Consider the following 21,693-nt stretch of genomic DNA (forward strand, 5'->3'; position numbering starts at 1 on the left):
CATTGAGGATATCTTCTTTTAAATTAGTGAAGGCTAGAGAAGAAGAATCCCATTCTCTCACATAATAAATATGCATAGAACTGAGGAGCCACGTGCATTCTAATAAAGCCGAGTCCTGGCTCGTTAATGCATTATAGGTCCACAACAATAAAACACAATAATTACTAGTTAAAGAGATGCCAGTGTTGGCCTTTTACCAACATCCCTGAACATATAATTCATAATAAATTTAGTAAGGCTGAAGTCGGCTTGTTAATTAACCTATTTTATGCAATGACTGGAATGGAGGAAGCAATCATATAATCCAGCAAGGCACCTTCCCAAATGTGCACATCTCATTTTTGGTTGGGATCTGTGGTTTGGACCCATGAGACTCAGAGGACTCAGGTTCTTGTTTGTGTTTATACAGATGAGAATGTTAGAGAAGAAATGACAAAGTAATATCTTATTATGCAACTACCATACATTTGAAAAAGAAATTGCAGGAGAGTCCACACATAACAGGTAGGGTTAGATGATGTTTAAATCCAACAGCTTGGGCAAAGATAGGGCTGAGAAGAGGTTCTACCAAGAGTTCTAGGGAACTGATCAGGATAATGGACATGTACAGCACATATATACTTTATTCCTTTGGGCACAAAAAGATATTAAAATTACTGAAAAGTCATGAACATGTCACAGAGCTGGTAAATAAGAAAGAGCATCCTCTTCTGCCAGAAACTAAGAAATTTCTGGACTATTGAAAATTGAAGTGATAGGATTGGCAAGAGCACAGGATTCCACAGCCCAATACAAATGAAGAAGAAATTCCCTCTGAACTTACATTTCTTATCAGCACACCTGATAAGAAGTGGGTAAAAGTTGTGGGAGAATCTTTAACCTGCTTTAGAATATGCAGGCTAGACCTCCTCCTTTGTTCTCTCACCCTTTCCAAAAGGTGACTGGAGGTACTTTTGCCACAGGCAAAACAGAATACCTGCCCTCTAAGGAAAGTAAAAGCATGGGATCTGACAAATTGCTAAATCTCATGATAGATGTGGGGTAAGAGGCAAATACACCAACATTCTTGAGTAGCTCAAGTACTTTTTATTTTACCAAGAGAGAAAGTTTGGAGGATGTGGGTGTAAAGCAGGCAGGCTGCCTGGGGAATCCTCTTCTCCTCTAGGCAGTAGAGAAGCACAGTGGAGAAATTGAGAACACCTACTCTGTTCTATATGTTAACCGTGGTACATTATTCATAAAATAAATGGGCAACAAAGGATCACTGGGCGTTGGATAAAAACTAACAGTATAAAAGGAAGAACCCAGGGAACTCACATAATGGTTGGCAACAGAGATAACACAGAAAACAGTAAATCAGTCCTAATTGATATCATCAATAAAATTCAAAAGACTATGGATTCATAAAAGCATAGCACACATCTATGAAAAAACAGTGATCAGAAAATGCAGAATTAATGGAAACTAAAATTTCACTTTCTTAAATTTAAAAATTAACAGAAGGGTTATATAATAAAAAGGACAGAAGTAAAAACATTACTAATCTGGTTAAAAAAAAAAAAAGTTTAGACAATCCCTTAAAAGTTGTGTGAGGCATAGAGGCTCAATATCTGAGGTCCAAAATCCATACACCTGGGTTTTTTGTTTGTTTGTTTGGTATAGTAGAGAGTCAAGGAAATGTGGAGAAGTGATACAAATCATAGGAAAAGAAAAAAAACCCTCCAATCTAAAACACAAAGCTTCAGCTTGAAAGGGTCAGTTGAATGGTAAGAAAAGTGAATGGGAAAAAGACCATTAGTCATATCCTAGTGAAGTAACTGAGCAAAGAATTCAACAGCAAGATGTTTGTTAATAGAATTTAGTACTTTGATAGTTTAAAAGCTAAACACTGTATTAATAGTCAGGATAATATATTTTCACACATTTACCATTATTGTTTGCATATATCGGATGGATATGGCCCCAAAAAGTAATTACTAGGTATAACCATTGGTATATAAATTTAAGAAGGCTTCAACATTACTGTTAATAGGGAAAAGGAAGTTTAAACAACAATGCAATATGAATGTGTTCTTCAGACAAGCATTTAAAAGTTTGAGAATGGAGAAAAGAAACAGTGTTTCTGAGTGTGTGAAATGGAAATGCTTTTAGAAAGGGAACTTGGCATATTTATCTAAACTTAAAATTCAGAGATTTTTTAGAAAGAAAGTATTCCTTTTGGTATCTAATACAGAGAAATATGCATGCAACTTCAGTGGAGAATATTCATTGCCACATTAAATGTAAGAGAAAAGGAAGAAAGGAAGGAAAGAAAAGAGGGAGGGAGGGAGGGAGAGAGGGGAGAATAGAGAGAGGAAAGGAAAGAGCAAGTGAAATGTAAAAACAGAGAATTAGGTTTTAAAAAATGATGATGTATTTGTACTGTGAAATAGGATATAGTTGTAAAAAAATTAAAAATGGCAGTTTGTATAAATCCTCAGGGGGAAAAAAACCAATGTGATATTTAAAATGGAGGTAGAAAACACTGGGGTGGTGGGTTTTAAAGCTTGCTCTTTGTCTCCTGTATTTTGCCTGTTGTTTGTGGCTTGATCTGCAGAGTCCCATCACTGTGACAAGCCAGCTTTACTCCCCATAGCCAGCTTGTTTCTATAAAGTCCAGGAACAAAGGCCCATAACATTTCCTGATGTAATTTTTCCTTACAATTCATTCTCCATCTAATCCAAAACTGTAGAGAGAGAAGGATTTTCTTTTCATAATTTGTTTCTCAGAGAAACTAAAGCTAATAGAATTGAGATTCATTGAAATTTTTTTTGTAGAAAATCTGCATTTTAAGGACTTTTATTATAAATCAATCTAGTGCTTTCATATCTTCTATGAACATTACTGCTGAAAGTCAAGAGAGTATAACAAGTGTGATTTGGGCAGTTGCAAATAAAATTGTATAAGAATAAATTTATCTTTGTTTTGAACTTCTTTTATCTGCTTTCTTTCTTGCTTAGACTCAGAGAACTTAATCCCATTATAGTTGGACATTTTTGTGTTAAGATTCAGTATTTTTTGGATGGTCAATATGATCCGTAAAATCATTCCATTCTAGTACAGGTATTATTGACAGTGTTATTTCAGTCTCTGTCAAGTTCAGAGCTGAATTTTTTGTTTTCTTTTCCCTTAGAAGTCCAATGGGTCTGGCCCTCACCTCAAAGTGTGAGGTGGGTTGGAAGCAGGGTGAATGTAACCAGGTAGCCTCCCCTCCCAGCTTTGACTGGTTTGTACAGCTGCTAGTGCTTGCAGTAGCAACTAAGTCCAGGACGTGTCCAATGCTGGCTCACTGTGTAGCACACGAGAGGTTCCTCGGTGTAAGCAATCCTAGGAAGGCACAGCCATTTGTTCCACCTCTCTCAGTGAGGTCTATTGCTGACCTCTGTTGGGGTCTCCACATCCCCATTGGATAGTTCTTGGTGAAACCTGGTATTTGGTGCTCCAGTCTAATTTCTGTGACATTGTTCAATACACTTTTACCTGTCAGGAGCAGACTTTGCTCAGGCTTTCTAAGGTCAGCCACTCCATGTCACTGCTGCTCTTTATTCTTGCAATAGCACATATCTTGCAATAGCAGATGTGGTGCAGGTTTTACCAGAAAGCAACCACCAAACGAGATACAAAATTCATTTTCTTTATTATTCAGAATCATCTAAAAAACTTCAGAAGAAATGCTCTTGGGTACCTCTCTTCCCCACTTTCTTCTCCCCACCACTGTCCCTATTCCGGCTGCAAAGCTCCTTTGAAGAAGGGATAACACAGTGTCCCTCCCTCCTTCTCAGATAGGGTTCCCCTCATTCTCCTGCCCCCTCCTGCTCTCTCACACTGCCATGACAGCCTCACTGTTGTGAATGGCATGTATTTGAGAGTGTGCCTGCTTGAGCTGAGAATCTCAAAAATGAAACATCATTTTTTTTTTCAACTATGAGCTGTCTTCTCAGCAATCTATGCACTTTCTGCTGAAAATCCAGGTGGAGAAAAGTCCTGTTGGCAGCAAGATAGAACAGCACAATAGGGCACCTTTAGTTAATTATTTATATCATCTCTGCAAAGAGGCAGTACTAAAAACAATTCTATGAGTGAGAAATTAGGGAAGAAAGTAGAGAAATAGGATGAGTAATCCATACTGTATGGGTTCTTACATAAAAATCCACATGAATCTGAATTTTAGTAAGTTCTTTAGGGGATTCCCTTGGATACCTAAGTTTGAGATGACCCTCCCATGCCAGCAAACTAATAAGAGATGAATAACACAATGTATTCTCTATTCCAGAGTATATGTGAATGTGTCATTTGCTTGTTCAGATCAGTAGAAGCAGAAAGGAAAAGATGATGTAGAAAAACTTAGCTTAATATGGCAGTGCATACCTGTAATCCCAGCTACTCTGAAGACTAAAGCAGAAGGGTTGCAAGTTCAAGACCGAAATGAACAACTTAGTGAGAACCTGCCTCAAAATAAAAAGTGAAAAGGGCTAGGGATGTATCTCAGTGGTAGAATGTCCATAGGTTCAATTACCAGTACCCGAAAAAGCAAAGAAACAAACAAAAAATAGAAAACTGAGACAAGAAATGGTGAAGCCAGCTGTTGGCTGAATGGCATTTGGTTGGAGCTTGGAGCCTAGTTGTACTTACTATAATTGGGTTGTGGGAGATTCTTTAGGATTCTTACAAGGACCCTACTTTGCTCATTTTTAGTTAGAATGTGTATCTCAGCTTTAATCCTGCAAAGAGGTGAAAATTGACTCTTTAAAGAGGGAGTAAAAAGAATCTTAGATACTACAGTAGTTTGTAGGCCTCTGATGTGCAACTCTACCCAACAAATCTTCTTGATTAGACTTTAATTGCTCTCAGTAGGGAGACATTTAATTTAATTTAAAATTTAATTCATTAAATAAATTATGTAATTTAAATTCACTGATTAAAAGAAAAAATTTCTCCTTAGGAAGATGGTAATGAAAAAACAAAGGTTGAGAAACATCCAACAAAATCCGAGACATAGACATTTTTCCTTAAATATTTCCAAAACAAAAGTAACATGCAAAAGTGAAGCAAAGCAATTCTTTTCCTCAGAGTTCCTGAGTCTCTAGTAATGTCCATAAAATGAGTATTAAATTCTATGAATACAGTCCATTCTTGGAGCTGAAGGAAGAAACATACATTTTTATCAACCCATCAAAGAAAGATATCAGAATAGGCTTATGCCTGATAATCAGGAGACACCTTGTGTAGATTTAAGTTACTCAACAATGATCTCTACTTTCTTTGGTTTGCACCTAAAATATCAGAATAGCAAACTTTGGCTATAAAAATAATGAACCAATCACAGAACTGTTTTATAGCTTTTTAAATTTTTTTGGTTAGAAAAATAATTTTTTCAGTCGGAATATTGATATAGCTTTAGAAAAAGGAACTTAATTTTCACTGTGTTGCCACCATTTTTATATTTCACTTTCTTCTGAATTCTAAAAAATATCTGGAGGACATTAGGAGGTTCTGTTAGTGTATTGATTTAAGCTCACATAGCCTTTTATAAAACCAAACTAAACATATATTACCTATGAAGAAGACAAAAGAAAACTCAGACAGTTGAAAAATCCTCTTCTTACATTATAATACTACCCACAGAATAATTTGAATTGGAAAATAGACCAGGTAAAAAGCCTCATTAAGTCTCCACCACTTGTAGAGACTTTGGTCCTACCTACTTTCATATAATCTTAATCACTTTATTATAGGACCATTAAAACTGCTACCCTCTTACTCATTTCAATAGCAATAGAACCTCTTTGATGACATAAATGAGACCCTTCTTGGATCCTCACGTCTGGGTAATTTTAATTCTAAGCTATTGTGTGGCCTTGTGGCTAATTGGTTAAGAGGCTCTTTCCCCCTCCACTTACCTCTTATAAAATTGCCATGAGTTCTGAAAGCAGGACAAGTGATCTTTCAAGTTGCCTTGCTCACTCCTCTTGAAATGAACTAAAATTATTTACCTAAAAGAAACCCAGAATATGGGCTATTTTGAATTTTATAGGCAACACAGTAAGAACCCTAACAGTGGGTATATTTCTTGACTCATCCCCACTTATCCAAAATAAAAATACTTGACTAACTTTTCTATAAAATTACTTCATTGTAAGATAAAATCAGAATCCTGTGTGTTCTCCTCCATATTAGGTAATATAAATGTCACAGATATTTATTTATAAATCAATAGGAAATGTTGCCAGCATAAAACAAAAAAAGTGTGATTCAATAACAGAAGAGAGGAGAATATTGAACATTTTGGGTCTTCACTGATATGGCAGATCAATGACTGCCATTTGTACTGCTCACCTATGCCATGAGTAGGCATCGTTTTTATTTGTAATAAATTTTTTTTTCTGAATATAAGACAAGATAAAAAAGGAGGTCACTGTTCATACCCCTCTAATGACAAAAAAAAAAAAAAAACCCAAAACTTTCAGGTACAAGTAACAGAGGACCCCAATGTATGAGGAGGATTTATTGGCTCCTATAAAGCTCAGGGGTAAAGCCAATTTTTAGGTACAGCTGGACAATATTTACAGATGGAAGTTTCTATTTATAACTTGGCTAAACTCTACTCTCCTTTGTGAGTTGGACAATTTTTCAGCTGTGTTCTGTGACAACAAGGCTGGTGAAAAGATTCTGAACCAAGCCTACCTAGACATATAGTTGTTTTCTTTCTTCCTTGACCTAACTTGTGACTTTACACTATGCCTGCTCAGAGTGTGTCACTCCCAGTCTTATGTAAGTGGAATCCTGAACTGTTTCCTATGGACTAATATATTTTATTGCTTTTTGGACATCAATATGATGTTCTCTGCACACCAAATGCATGGGTCTTTAATTCCTCATGGATCTGTGGATCTTGATCTTACTTGTATAATTGAATTGAGTATCCAAGGATCATGTAAGAATACCATTGTGTGTAGGGCCCACCCCAGAGTAAATAAACTACCCCAGAATTGGTATATTTATTAGCTTCCTAATGACTCTAGTGTCCAGCTTTATTCAGTGGGTAGAGCATAGGTAGAAGGATGCCCTGATTTGTAGTACTTGCTGATTTCCATGATTAGAATACTTAGACTGTGCCAATTCAAGCTGTGTCCATGACACCACAGAATGTAGGAAGCTGGTGTCATCTGTCACTAGCATACACTATACACTGGCAGAATAATAGGTTTGGCTTATTACCTGATACTTCTATGCAGCATTTAACACTGTTGACCAATCCCTCTTTCCCAAAAATCTATTTCCTCTTGGTTTCCATGATGTAATATTTTCCTAATTCTTCTCTTATTTGTTTGGATGTTCTTTTCCCAATCCACTTTTCAGACCTATATTCTTTTAACCAAACTTTACATGTTGGATCTTCTTAATACTTGCTCCTAATCTCTATTTTATTGCTCTAAGCTCTCTCTTTACCCCTATTGTTCTTCACATAATTATTGTCTCTGAAAATCATGGCAGACCCTAATAGCCAACTGTCCTCTCCACATCTTTATATGGCTGCCTCATATGCACCTCAAATTAAATGCTATAATTGCACATCAGAAGCCTACACCTCATTCCATTCTAGCATTCTGTATCTCAGTGAGTAGTACCATCATTTACACTGTTGGACAAGCCAGAATCCAGGGAATCTCTGTTGACACCTGCTTACCCTCACACCTTGCATCTAACAATCACTACCTCCTGCTGATGCCTATCTCCTCAAATAGCTCTTGAAAACATTCATGTTCTGCCCCCTCCTCATGATCAATGCTGAAATAGACATATGAGAAGAGAGAAGCTAACTGGTCAGAGAAGGGCATATGAACTGACACTTGAAGGGTGAATAGGAAATTGCTGAAGAAGGGAAGGAAGATATTCTGAGCTAAGCAAGCAGCAAACTGATTCTTAACACAGCAGATGCCAGATGCCATTTTTGACATCTTTACGTACCTGTCCACTAGGCATCTCAAACTTAGCACAGGTAAATCAGAACCATGATTTTGCCCATCTTTCTTTATTTTGAATCAATCTTCCCTAGCTTAGGAAATGGTACAACTATCCCTTGTTGTTTAATGCAAATACCAGGCATCACCATTTATCTTTCACTTTTTCTCACCTCCACATCTAGTTCCTTGGCAAATTTTGTCTGCCCTATCTAAGCATATTTTCTGAATTTGTTCACTTATCCCTTTCTGTATTGGTATTTCCCTTATCTAAGAAATCTGCATTTTTGTTGTTGTTTTCTTAAATCCCAGCTATGCATACCTTAGTAGCCCTAAAATTCCCTTATTTTCAGTATAGCAAGCAAAGTGATCTTTATAGAAAATAATCAGCTCATCCTTTTCTCCCTTGCTTAAATTCTTCCAATGCTTCCCAGTACACATAGAATAAATTCAACTCCTTGCCTTGGCAAATACCTTTCCATGTGAACTGTTTGCTGAATATCTTTCTCACTGCATTCCCCACTGACCTCACTTCATATCTCTACCATCACTGGCTTTCTTTTTGCTTTATAAATACATTTAGATCACTACCCCCATCAGTATGTCCCCTTATCTCACATCTTAGGATATTTTCATACTTGCGTTCTTCTCCTATAATGATCTGACTTCAGATCTTCTTTTCAGGAAGGCCTCCCTGTCCATACAGACTTATGAAGCCACAAGCACACCCACTCCTGCCTCAGAATATCACATCTTTCTGTTCCATTTTCTTTATAGCACATCTCATTCATTATCTCATCAATTTATCTGTTTGCTTCTCACCCTTGTATAAGAACACCCCTTCTCCTCTCCACCTAGCCTACATGGAAGGTCTATACAAGGGCAAGGATCTTGTCTCTTATTTATCTTTATTTTCCTGGCATCTAAAACCATGCCTTCTTTGTAGTAAGTGCATACTGTTGACAAAAACTTACTCTCAAAAATGTTTTCACAGACTAGTCTGCCATGGGCAAGGATAAAGGAACTATTTATATATGTCGTGTTAAAATAACGTATATGACTGTAAACAATCAATTATATCCATTCTTTATTTGTTTCCTTACTATGCAAAATACAAATAATAATAGGGAAGAGCAGTAGGATCTGCTGTGGCCTGGAGGACCTGTGCATGCAATAGTGGGGCCCAGGACTGCAAATCAATTTTTTTTTGGAAAAGAATTACTGTGGCTTATGAATTTTTTAGCATTTCCAAGAGATGACAATAAAGACTTAATTTGTTTTTCAATTAATTTTTTGGCTCTAAGTTGTTTTCTATACTGCAAACTCGCAGCCCCTTTCTAGGCCTGGCCTCAGAGAGAGGATCAGTGGGCCTGGCTTTGTGAGGGCTATAAACGGAAATGTGAGTGTCATCAGCCAACATCTGACCATCTTCCATGTGACATTTCCATATTCTTAAGTGGGGCATTGCATGCCAATGCAGCAACTTGCATGTTGAAAGAAGAAGACAGAACCAAAGAACTCTAGTCACATTTTCTAATGTGGAAGGCACTGGGATAGGAGTTTGGAGAAGTTTGTTAACAAGGTTATACCCCAAGCCAGAATTTTCCTAGCCCCAGAAAAGCCTTCTGACACAGCATCTTCTGGCAATTGATAAAGTAGAACTCTGGTTTTCTTGGAAAACCCACTTGGAAAGTGGGCAATGGACTTTGGCTATTACCAGCCACTCAACTTTGGGAATGTCACAAAACCATATCCTCATTTCTAGAATGAAAAGTTGAACCAGGTCAGTGGCTTCCAGACGCCAGTCTGAGAGCCTGTGTCCGTCTATGAGGAAGTTTTCACTGGTCAGTGGCCAATTAAAAAAATGGAAAAGATAATGTTACATCTAACATCATTATATATTTATTACTGGAAGATTGCTAAGTGGCCTTTCTTGGAAAAGATGTTCTCTTTTTATTGTAAAAATAAACTTGGCTTTATGATATCATAATATATGGATAGTAGTTATTTTTGAAGGAAAAAAATTGTCTTGGCTTATCATAAAAAGTTCACAACCTTTGTTGGTCCACCAAAATCTGTGAATTAATTGAATTATATTATTCTCAATGTCCTTGCTAGTTTTAAAAGTTTTGACAAGAGGAGAGTTGCAAACTTAAATGTTTGAAGTGTTTGGTCAAGTACGTCAATATTGAGTAAAACGGGGGGCAAGACTCCAAGCTTTTTATATCAATCAACCTAACATTTACTAATAGCAGTGCCATTTAAAATACACTGCTCACTTCAAATAGAAATCAAGTAAAGGTATGAATGTCCAGCATGTGGCTGCTGGCCTCTGTTTTGTCAACTCTGCTTTATTATTTTCTGATAGTTTTCTTGCAGTTCTAACAGTCTAGCTTTCTGTTTTTAATCACCACCAAAATATTGTAGCACATGATTATTTTTGTAATTTTAGCCATTAGTTATTATGGCAATAAAGTCATATTTGTGATGTGGCTTATAAGTTTCATATCATTATGGAGATTAACAAACATAGTACTTATGTATTAAATGCTATTAAAATGTAGGGTTTTGCTTGGGTCAAAAATGTGGAGTAAAACCCTATTTAAAGTATATGAAAAAACATGTTGGACTTGTGTATTGATTGTGTCACAGCATGTGTTTCAACAGCAGAATTTCTACTAGGTCTCATTCTTTAAATTTTTATTGTATTGTTAATTGATGAATATGTGCTTGTGTTCCCACAAAATTAGAGAAATAAGCAGTTTGCCCGTCAGCTGCATTATAAAACCTCAAATGCAAACACTGGTGCTAATATTACAATTTTCTAAGTCAAGGAATAGCAAGTGCAGACTTTTTAGTATTTTTCCAAAATTTCTATTTTTGTGGATTTTTCAACTTTATGAACTATTGGAAAGTATCTTCCTTCTCCAATGTAACTTTAATCCATCTTCTTTACTCAGGGGAAAGAAGAGAAGCAGCTAAAAAAGAAGTCATCTCCTGGAGGTATGTAGAATGAGAAGGCACATCATCAATCTACCTAAATCTTTGTTTTGATATATGATTGTAGATGGGCTACAAAGCAGAGCTTCCAGACATGATAAGCATTCAATGCCCTTCGTGTTGATTCCCACAAAATTCTAATAAGGCAGAAAAAGAAGTGTGATAAGTTTGAGTATGAGTTATTCTTTTTATGTTTTATTATTGAATTATAGTTTTACATAATTGTGGGTTCATTTTGACATATTTCTGAATGCATGTAACATAATTTGCTTCATTTAATTCCCCAGAACTGCCCTCTTCTCTCCCTCCTCCCTCCTCCTGGATCCTCTTCCTCTACTCCACTATTCTCCCTTCTATTTTCATGAGACTTTCTCTTTTAAAAAATTCCTTCTTTCTTTCTAGCTTCTGCAATTAAGAGAAGACACTAGACCCTCAACTTTCTGTGTCTGGCTTACTTCACTTTGTATGATGTTCTCCAGTCCCATCCATTTACCAGCAAATGACATAATTTCATTCTTCTTTATGGCTGAGTAAAACTGCATTGTGTGTGTGTGTGTGTGTGTGTGTGTGTGTGTGTGTACATTTTCTTTACCAATTTACCTGTTGACAGGAACACAGCTGGTTCCATACCTTGACTATTGTGAATTGTGCTGCTATAAACATTGTTTTGCATATATCATTATAGTATGTTTATTTTAGTTCTTTGGGATAGATTTCAAAGAGTGGGATAGCTGGGTCAAATAGTGTGTTCATTCCTAGTCTCTTGAGGAATCTCCACACTACTTTCCAAAGAGGTGGTATTAATTTGCAATCCCACCAACATAAAGGTACATGAGAGTAGCTTCTTTATTTTTTTTCACATCCTCACTAGCATTTATTATTATTTGTATTCTTGATGATTGCCATTCTAGCCAGAGTGAGATGAAATCTTAGTATTAATTTGCAATTCTCTGATTTCTAAGGGTGTTGAACAAATTTTTTATTTATTTATTGTTGATCATTTTAGTTTCTTCTTTTGAGAAATATCTGTTTAGCTCTTTTTCCCATTTATTGATTGGGTTATTTGGTTTTTTTGGTGTTAAGAGTTTTAAGTTCTTTATATATTCTGGATATTACTTTTCTGCCAGAGGAGTAGCTGGTAAATATCTTGTCCCATTCTGTAAGCCCTCTTTTTATGTTCTTAATTGTTTCCCTTCCTTGTAGAAGCTTTTTAAATTGATGTCATCCCACTTATTGATTCTTAGTTTTGTGTTTCTTGAGCTTTGGAAATCTTATTAAGGAAGTTGGTACCTGTGCTAATATATTGGAGCATTGGCCTATGTCTTCTTCTAGAATTTGCAGTGTTTCTTATCTAATTCCCAGGACATTGATCGACTTTGTACAAGGTTCAAGATAAGGATCTATTTTCATTCTTCTACATATGGATAGACAGTTTTTCTCAGGATCATGTATTAAAAAGACTGTCTTTTCTCCAATATAGTTTTTGGCACCTTTGTTGAAGATCAGATGACTATATCTATGTGAATTTGTCTCTGTGTCTTTTATTCCATTGATCTCCATGTCACAATATCATGGCTGTTTTTATTACTATAACTCTGTAGTATAATTTGAGATCAGATATTGTGATGCCTTCTGTATCACTCTTCTTGTTCAGTATTGTATTGAAATTCTAGGTTTTTTTCCACATAAATTTTAGGACTGTTTTTTTCTAGTTCTGTGAAGAGTGTCATTGGTTTTTTAACAGGGATTTCATTTCATCTGAGTGCGAGGTGAAGTAACATTGGGAATCAAGAACAAGAAGCTCAGAGATAAAGGACACTATCTCTCTTGTTTAGAGGTGTGGCCCTAATTGGACAGGGGACCCTTGGAGACCCCACAGATGGCTAGTAACAGAACCAATATGAGAGCACACATCTCTCTACTATTCCAGGTTAATCAACAAACAACAGTTTTTCTTAACCATGGCTTCAAACTTTGATTTCTTTTGGTTCTTAAGTGTCCATTATTATAATATCATCCTTAAAATTCTTGGTCCTAGGCCCATCTAAAAGTGACCTCCAAGGAGAAGCTTGTGTGGTCCTGAGAGTTTCCCTCTCCCTGCCTGTGCATTGCCACAGTTTGCAGTATCCATTGAATGACATACAGAAGTGACCCCTCTTCCATAGTTTCACTTTTTACAGTTCCTGTTACAAGCAGTCAACCAGAGACTAGAAATATTAAATGGAAAATTCCAGATTAACTCACAGTTTTAAAATTGTGTGTCATTCTGAATGGTGTGATGAAATCTTTTGCCATCCTGCTCCAGCCTGGCTGGGACACAAATCATGCCTTTGTTTAGTTTTTCCATGCAGTTACTCTAACCATTCATTAGTCATTTAGTATCAGTCTCCGTTATCAGATCAATTGTTGTACTTATACTATGCTTGTATACAAGTAATCCTTATTTTTAAAAATAATGGCCCCTAAACATGAAGGTAATAATGCTAGAATTTTATTATAGTATGTTATTCAAATTTCTCTATTTTGCTATTAGTTATTGTTAATCGCTTACTGTGCTTAATTTGTAAATAAACTTTATCATAGATATACCTGTTGAGGAAAAAGCACAGTGTATATACGTGTAGATACACATACATACATACATATATGTATGTGTGTGTGTGTGTATCTATCTAGTGTGTGTGTATCTATCTATATAGATAGATAGATACACACACAAACATATATATATATATATATATATATAAACATACACACAATCTTATGACAATGATAGGCAACTTTTAGTGCATAGAGATAAACCTGGTGAGTGCAGCAAATATTCAGATTTTAGGTGTCATTCTCACAGTGAGTAATTCAATAAATCTTTCAGGGAACTCAGGAATCCGAATTTAAAAAGCATCCTAGAGCAGGGATTCTGAACTTTAATTTGAAGAGGAATCATTTAGGATTTTGTTAAAATGCAAAGTCTGACTCCACAATTCTGTAGTGGGAGTCTGGATCCTGCCATTCTCACAGGTCTTATCATTGCTGGTGATCTGAAGCCCACAGTTTGATGGCATTGATGATTCTGACCATCCAGACCTGTCCACTTCGGTTATTATCACAAATGTCACTGTCTTCCAAGATTTGTGTCACTTTCAATTCATGAACAAGTGTTGCCTTATTGGCCATAATTAAGTTCAGAATCATAATTCCCTTCATTGCTTATTCTGCCATCTAAGAGGCGGGACACTTAGCAACTATGTCAAAATTTATCAAATGCTCTTGTTCTAACCTAACATGATGTCCAGATCCTTGCAGTCCTCCTAACTTACTACTCTTATCGCTACAGTAATCTGACAGTTTTTAGTACTGTCTCGGACACTGCAATGCAGTAGGCCTGCACTCTTACTGAGCATATTTGCTACTTCTTCTTTTTTGGCTGTTTGTTTTATTAGGGTTTTTCCAGAGGAAGAGAAACAATGGGTGTGTGTGTGTGTGTGTGTGTGTGTGTGTGTGCATTTATATTTATTATATTACTTGGCTTACTTCATTATGGAGGCAAGAAGTTCCATAGTCTGCCACCTATAATCTGGAGAACTAGGAAAACCAGGGGTGTAATTCAGTCTAAATCCCAAGGCCTGAGAATGGGGGATGAGCATCAATGGTATAAATTTTGTCTTGAGTTCAAAAGCCTGAGAATTAGGACTACTAATGTCTAAAAAGGCAAGAGAAGATGGATATCTTAGCTCAAATAAGGAGAATAGTGTATTTTTTTCCTCCCTACTTTTTGTTTTTTTGGGGGGTGTCCTTGGTGGATTGGGTGGTGCTATCTATATGGGTGAAAGTACCTTCTTTTTTCAGACCACTATTCAAATGCTCATTTCTTCCAAAGACACCCTCATAGACACCTAGAAATAATGTTTTACCAGCCATCTGGGCACCTTTTAGTCCAGACAAGTGAGTTGACATGTAAATTAACCAGCTCACACTATGGTGGTCAATAATTTGACTTTTACATATGTTATAAGCTCCATAAGCTTTATTAATGTCTTCTTGTAATAATAAATTGCTTTTTAAAAACTAATAAACAAATTAATACTTATATTTATTCAAATATTTGCTGTCTGGCCCTCTTCTTTGTGTACACTCATATTTCCATCAGATATTGTTTCCTTTCCCTGAAACATTTCTGATAGTGTGGATCTGCTGCTGCATAATTCTTTCAGCTTTCATTTATCTGAAAATGTCTTTATATCACCTTCATTTCTTCCCCCTTTTTCTTCTGAATTGATTATGGATTTTTGGCAGATTAAAAAATAAAAAACAAAAGAATACCACCATGAGATGCACCACTCACTCTCCCTGATGCATCTCCATTTTTGAATGGTATCTGCATGGATACAGCTGTTATTTAAGCACAAATAAGTTCATCCTCTTCATATCTTGTGACTGGTGCTCTATTTGTTTTTCTTAAAGTCTTTTTTTTCTCTTCCTGACTCAGTTTGAATAATTTCTGTTGACTTGTTTTCAAGGTCATGATTCTTCCTTTAGAAATGTCTCATCTGCTTTTAAGACTATCCAATGTTTGTCTGTTTGCTTGTTGTTTTTGTTTTAATTTCAGATACTACATTATTCATTTCTAGAATGTTGCTTTGGTGCTTTAAAAATAGTTTTGTTTTCCCGAAATATCTCTCCTCTTTATCATTATGGCTATCGTTTCCTGTAAATTCCTTAGCATATTCAAAATAATTGTTTTAAAGTCTTCTGCTAATTCCAATGTTTTTATTAAATATGCTTTCCTTTAATATGTCTTACATTCTCCTTCTTGTTCTTGTGTCTTGTCATTTTGTACTATCCTCTGAACACTGTATAATAAATAGTGAGGGCTGAGGAGACACTTTTTATTCCATTTTACTGATTTTCCAGAATATTTAAACCTTTTCCTTTATCTGGCAGTGAGTCTGCATCAGTTCTCTCAGATTTCTCTTAGAGCAGTGTAGTTCTGAAATCGGGCTTCAGCTTTAATTAGATTAAAATCGCTTATGATTAGCCCAATCCCCAGACTACTGTGTCACCTCTGGTTTCGGTCTTATCAGGACTTAAGCAGGGAGGGGTTAGCCTTTAAGTTTCTGATATTTTTGGTTGACTTTTGGGTTCATCTCTTTCAGGGATCAAGAATGTACCTGCAAGAACCCCTGATTTCCAGTCCTTTCTTCATTGAATTTCTTTGCAAAATTCAAGGTAGGGTTAAGGATGGAAAGAGAAGGCTGTTCAAGCAGTTTGCATTTAGGTCTCTTCTGTATTATAATCCATTCTGCCAGCCCAGACTGTCTTTGTTCCTGCAATGTTTCCTCACCTATGGCAATTTCTCCATCTATCCCCTACAGACAGGCAACAGCCCTGGAGATGGAAACTTCTAGAACTCTTATCACCTATGAGGTATTTCTTTCTCTAGAGTGCTGTTAATCAAGGCTTCCTTGCATCCTTTGTTCTTCATCAGCCCAAGGGACAAGTATTTTAATTATTTTTAGAGTTTTGTTGTTATTATTAAAATGAGAACAGAGGTGTTTTGCTTTCTTCCTCATCCTCACCATTGTAAATCATCATAAAATATATACTCACCTACTTTTATTAAAAATAGGTAAACCTAGAGCACATTTAACCATAACGTAAGCAATTCATATTAGCAACGTTTTTGAATAAATGCAGATTACTATGCACTAGATGATAGCTACCATTCAATTTACCTTGATCTCTAGTTTACAATTGAAATCTTTTTAGAGGCATATTAAGTCTTCTGAACTACACTGGGTGTCTATGGTCATTGTTGATTTTGTAGGTGCTGGATGGTACTCTATTGGGGTAATTTTGGGGAATACCTTCTTAACAGTTGTCCTGGGAAAGAATCCCCTTGGGTTTTGTTCCCCCTTAACATTATTTCTTTGCACTTTCTTTTTTAAAATATTTATTTTTTAGTGTTGGACTCAATACCTTTATTTTATTTATTTTTATGTGGTGCTGATGATCGAAGCCAGGGCCTTGCACATGCTAGGTGAGCACTCTACCACTGAGCCCCAGCCCCAGCCCCAGCCCTTCTTTGCATTTTCTATATAACAGAAGCAATATTACACCTAAGACAGAACCTCACTCAACACCATCTCCCATGATCATCAGAAGGCTTTAATTTCTTCTTGACATTTGGAAAAAAAGATAAACATTTCTCTTAAGTTTTCCAGCTGGAAATGACTACTATTAATGGCATTAAAATTCATGTATAATTGCTCTCTTGGCAACTTGCTAGCAATGATTAGAGGTACTCTTAAATTTGGAACTTCCATTGTTATTTTCTGAATTTATAACCCTGTTAAAATATACATTGAATGAAATTTAAACCTATTTTTACAAAGTTAATTTAAAATAGCTTCATGACATTGCTGTTTGAATTATTCTCATCATTGTTATCTTACATTTAAATTGACTATTTATGTTAATATCATTCAATTTTCTGCATAATAGGAAAAGGAATTTAAAATGGAAATCAAACAGAGGAATATATATATTAATGACAGTCACTGCAAACAGCCAAACTTCATGAGTTCTCTCTGACCATGAGAAGGAGACTGCAACCCCTCTTCCTTTCCCTTCCGTCTGTGTTCCTTCTGATTGTTGAACAGTGCTTGCCATCATTCCCCTAGATTTTCTATAGTCCTTGCCTCATTGGTCCCAAGGAAGAGGAAAAAAGAACAATTAAGAAAGGGGACCCAAGGGGCTTTGCAGCCACATTATATTAGGAGTCGGGGCATAACTGGCAACTTTTTAAAATCTCTTTTATTTTCCTTTCTTTATTCTCTTCTATTTTCCTCACCTAAATATTTCTTTTCCCTTGTATTTTTCATACTTATTGCTTCTAAGAAACAGACATCTACGTGAGACTGATGGGGTCCTAGATAACAGCAGCTTTCTCCTCCCCTCATCTCTCTCACATTTACTTCAACCTTTGTCTTTGTTGTAACCAAACTGTCTTGCCTCTGACACTTATAGGAAGCATTGAAAGGAATTTGAGTTACTAAAAATGTAATCACGGTCACCAATTTCTAAGTAAACTATTAAATGTATGAGGAATATTGTGAATGTCTTGCTTACACCAGGCTAGGGCACATGTTGAATACATGTTATAAGAATTAGTACACAAATCAAGAAATGTCACTCCAAAATGATGATATGTACTTTTGATATGTGGCTTGCTTTGACAGAGTTTTTCTTTTTATCTGTTACGAATTTGTCATAAATTCAGATGAGAACCAGGTAGAGCAAAAATGATTATTACTCTCTATTAGCACTAGGGGTATGCCTACTGTATCTGTTAGGAATTGCATGATGCACTAAGTAGCCAGTAAAAGAAAAGTCTAGTTTAAAAATCAGTGGCTTAAATAAAACAGATGTTATTTCTCTTGCACCTAAAAGAAGCTTAGAAATAGGGAACTGATTCCTGATGTGCAAGGTTTATGGTTATTAGACACCAGGCTTCTCTTAGCTTTTTGTTTTGCCATCCTAAAGCATGACTTCCAACTGCAAGATTATCTCATTGTCCAAGAGCGCTGCTGAGGTACCAGCTATCATGTACTAGAAATAAGGGAAAGAACAGAAGAGATGCTCATGCCAGTTGAGTCAATTCCCACTAAGTTGGAAGATCCACAGAACACTTTCAATGATATCCCATTTTCAGGAACATTGGTATATACCCACACTTAGCTGCAAAGAAGGTTGGGGAAAATGCAGTTTTCTATCTGTTTGTAATGCCGTCTTCTGTTACTAAAGGAGAAGAGACAATGAGCAGTGGAGAAAAATTGTCAATCTCTGCCATTTCCACTAAAGTATAAAAATAAAAGATGATCTTTTGCATCGTTTTAGACATCAGTCGAAATTATATGACATTTTACCATATACAACACCTATGTAACTCTAGTTCTTTGTTAAAACATTTTAAGACAGATGAAACTATTAGGGAATCATCTAACAGGAGGTAGGGTATATAGAAAGCTTAACTTCTGAGTAATGGTAATTTTTAGCTATCATCATGTACATAAAAGCTATGGCTTAAAACATCTGCCCAAAAGACAAAAAGCAAGTATTGGTAAGAATGTGGAGAAAAGGGAATGCTTGTACACTGTTAGTGGGAATGTAAATTGGTGTAGCCATTGAGGAAAACAGTATAAAGTTTCCTCAAAGAATTAAAAAACAGAACTACCATATGAACCAGTATTTAATTTTTAGGCATATAAACAAAGGATATGAAATCAATGTGTTGTAGAAATGGGGTCCACATGTGCTCAGGCCAGAGTACCGGTATTAGTTGCTGAAACCAGGTTCGTTAATGTCAGGTTTGAAGTGCAGAGACTCTCTGCAGCCTTCTGGAGGTCACCAGAGTGGTGACCCTCGCCAGCTTCCCTGAACCCTTCTCCCTGAAGTACAAAAGGGAAGAAATATAGGCTGGGGGAAAAAAAATCATCCATCCATATAGTAGAAAAGCAGCTCAGATTATGAGAGGAAAAAAAAAAAAGAATTGAAGAATGAAAAGACCTTGCATTTCAATCTTACCAGTGAAAAACTGCAGTGATTTTAAAATTATCTATATCCCTCCAAATGGGACATTCAAAGAAAGATGTTCGTGAATTAACTGAAAGGCACTTAAATAGATTTAGCAGTGAGCTGGAGCAGATTGAGTTACATAACAGCATCAAGGATGGGCAGGGAAGGCAACACTATTCCAGGGAAACAGTCATCAAGCAGATGATGGAGCATGAGCCAGAGCAGTAGGAAGGCTATGGCCTTGAGATCCCAGACATTTTCAATGCAAATAATCTGAAAAATTTTAGCGAGTGGAATTTTGATCTGAAGAAATTGCCAACCATTCAAGTGAGAAAACTTTGTGCTAATGGAGGCAATTTCTAAGAAGAGCAAGAGGAAAACTGTTTTTAACTATAGACAAAGAAAAAGGGGTATTGGAACTAAAGGTGAATTAAAGACTCAGAAGAAGGAGTGACTCCAATAGCATCATTGTTTTTACTTGAGTTGAAAATGAATAACTTGAGAGCTTTAAGTTGCACTCATTAATTGTGGCAAATAACTGTCTAGATACAAGAATTTGCTATTTAACTTATTTTGTCACAGAGAACCGTTTGCAGTTTAAAAAGTTATGATTTTTATTTAAAGTTGAAGATTGCTTTTACATTAAATTGATAAAATAGAAGTTTTATTAGTCTGTTTTCAATTACTATAATGAAATACTTGAGGCTAGGTTACTTACTTTTAAAAAGGCATTCATTTAGCTTATGTTTTTGGAGGCTGAAAGTCTACAAGTAGCATACCACTGGTTCTGGCAAGGGCCCCTCTAGCTACATGTGGGGGATGGTGGTAGGAGGGAGAGACCATGTGATGGTGAGGCAGGACACCACAGAGTGGGAGGGGCCTGTAATGACCTCTCACAAGGCCCACCTCTTAAAAGTACCATCACCTCTTAACACCTACGCGCTGGGGACCAGGCTTCTAGTAGGTGAACCCTTGAAGGATACACTTAAACCATATCCAAACTGTAGCAGAAATGATCTTCCAAAGGAATCTAATCTGAATTTTGCACAGAAGAAAAGCAACATGTGTGAGAACAACAACAAAACAATGTTTTGAATTATTTTCTTCATGTGGATTTAGGATTGTGTACCCTGGCAAAGGGGGTGAATGGACAATAACATGTTTTCTAAGAGGTTCCTGTGGATATTTCTTGAGCTGTGATAAAAGAAAAATTGTGTTACACCGATTCTTCTCTTAAACATTGAATCTAATTCCTTTCCCTATAAAATAGGGGGGAGTTTCATAGGGAATTTATATTCACCAATAAATTATACATTATTGTTTATTATCTCCTGAGCCAGAGCTAAAATTTAGAAACAAATAGTCTGTCTTTAGGGTTATGTTGATCCCCATACTTAATCTGCTATCTTTTGACAAAGAGAACAAATGATTCAGATTTGTTCCTTTTGATTATATATTGGTTTCTGCTTTCTCATTGTGAAAAGTAAGGTTTTTACTAAGAGGTTAAAAATTGACATATAACAATACTGCAAGTCTCATGAAAAACATGGATGCACTAGAATTTTGTTATTCACCAAAATTGTAAAAAATGCAAGCAAACTTTAGAATGTCTTTTAAAGTATGTGATACAAGTGTACTTGAGTATTTTTAAGAAAAGGAAAACAAATATTAATGTTGTATGAGGTTAACCAGATATTAACTGTCAAGCTAACAGTTTATATAAAGTGCCTTTTACTTCTGAAAATTAAAAAAATAAGTTTATTTCATCAAAATTGTGTAAAAATATCTGCACTTCCATGTAGCATTATTCATAATAGCCAAGATATAGAAGCAACCTAATTGTCCATCAACAAATGAATGGGTGAAAAAAATGTTGAATATTATACAACCTTAAAAAAAAGAAGGAAACCTTGTCATTTGTAAAAACATGTATGAACCTATAATACATTATGTGAAATTATATAAATCAGGCACAGAAAGGAGAATACTACGTGATCTTACTTATATGTAGAATCTACAAAGTTACAGAAGGAGAAAGTAGAATGGTGATTACCTGGAGCTGGTGGGAGACAGGAGTGAGGAGTACCCAAAGTATAAAAAAGTTGCAGTTATACATGA

The 21,693-nt window shown here is 35.9% G+C and overlaps 1 pseudogene; it reads left to right on the forward strand.

Annotated features, from left to right (window-relative positions):
- The first annotated feature begins 18,544 nt into the window (after positions 1-18,544).
- The window catches only part of LOC143401882 (translation machinery-associated protein 16-like), a 36,706-nt pseudogene continuing 33,557 nt past the window's right edge, over positions 18,545-21,693 (forward strand).

This window comes from Callospermophilus lateralis, chromosome 6 (genome assembly GCF_048772815.1).
Source record: "Callospermophilus lateralis isolate mCalLat2 chromosome 6, mCalLat2.hap1, whole genome shotgun sequence".
Taxonomy (NCBI): Eukaryota; Metazoa; Chordata; class Mammalia; order Rodentia; family Sciuridae; genus Callospermophilus; species Callospermophilus lateralis.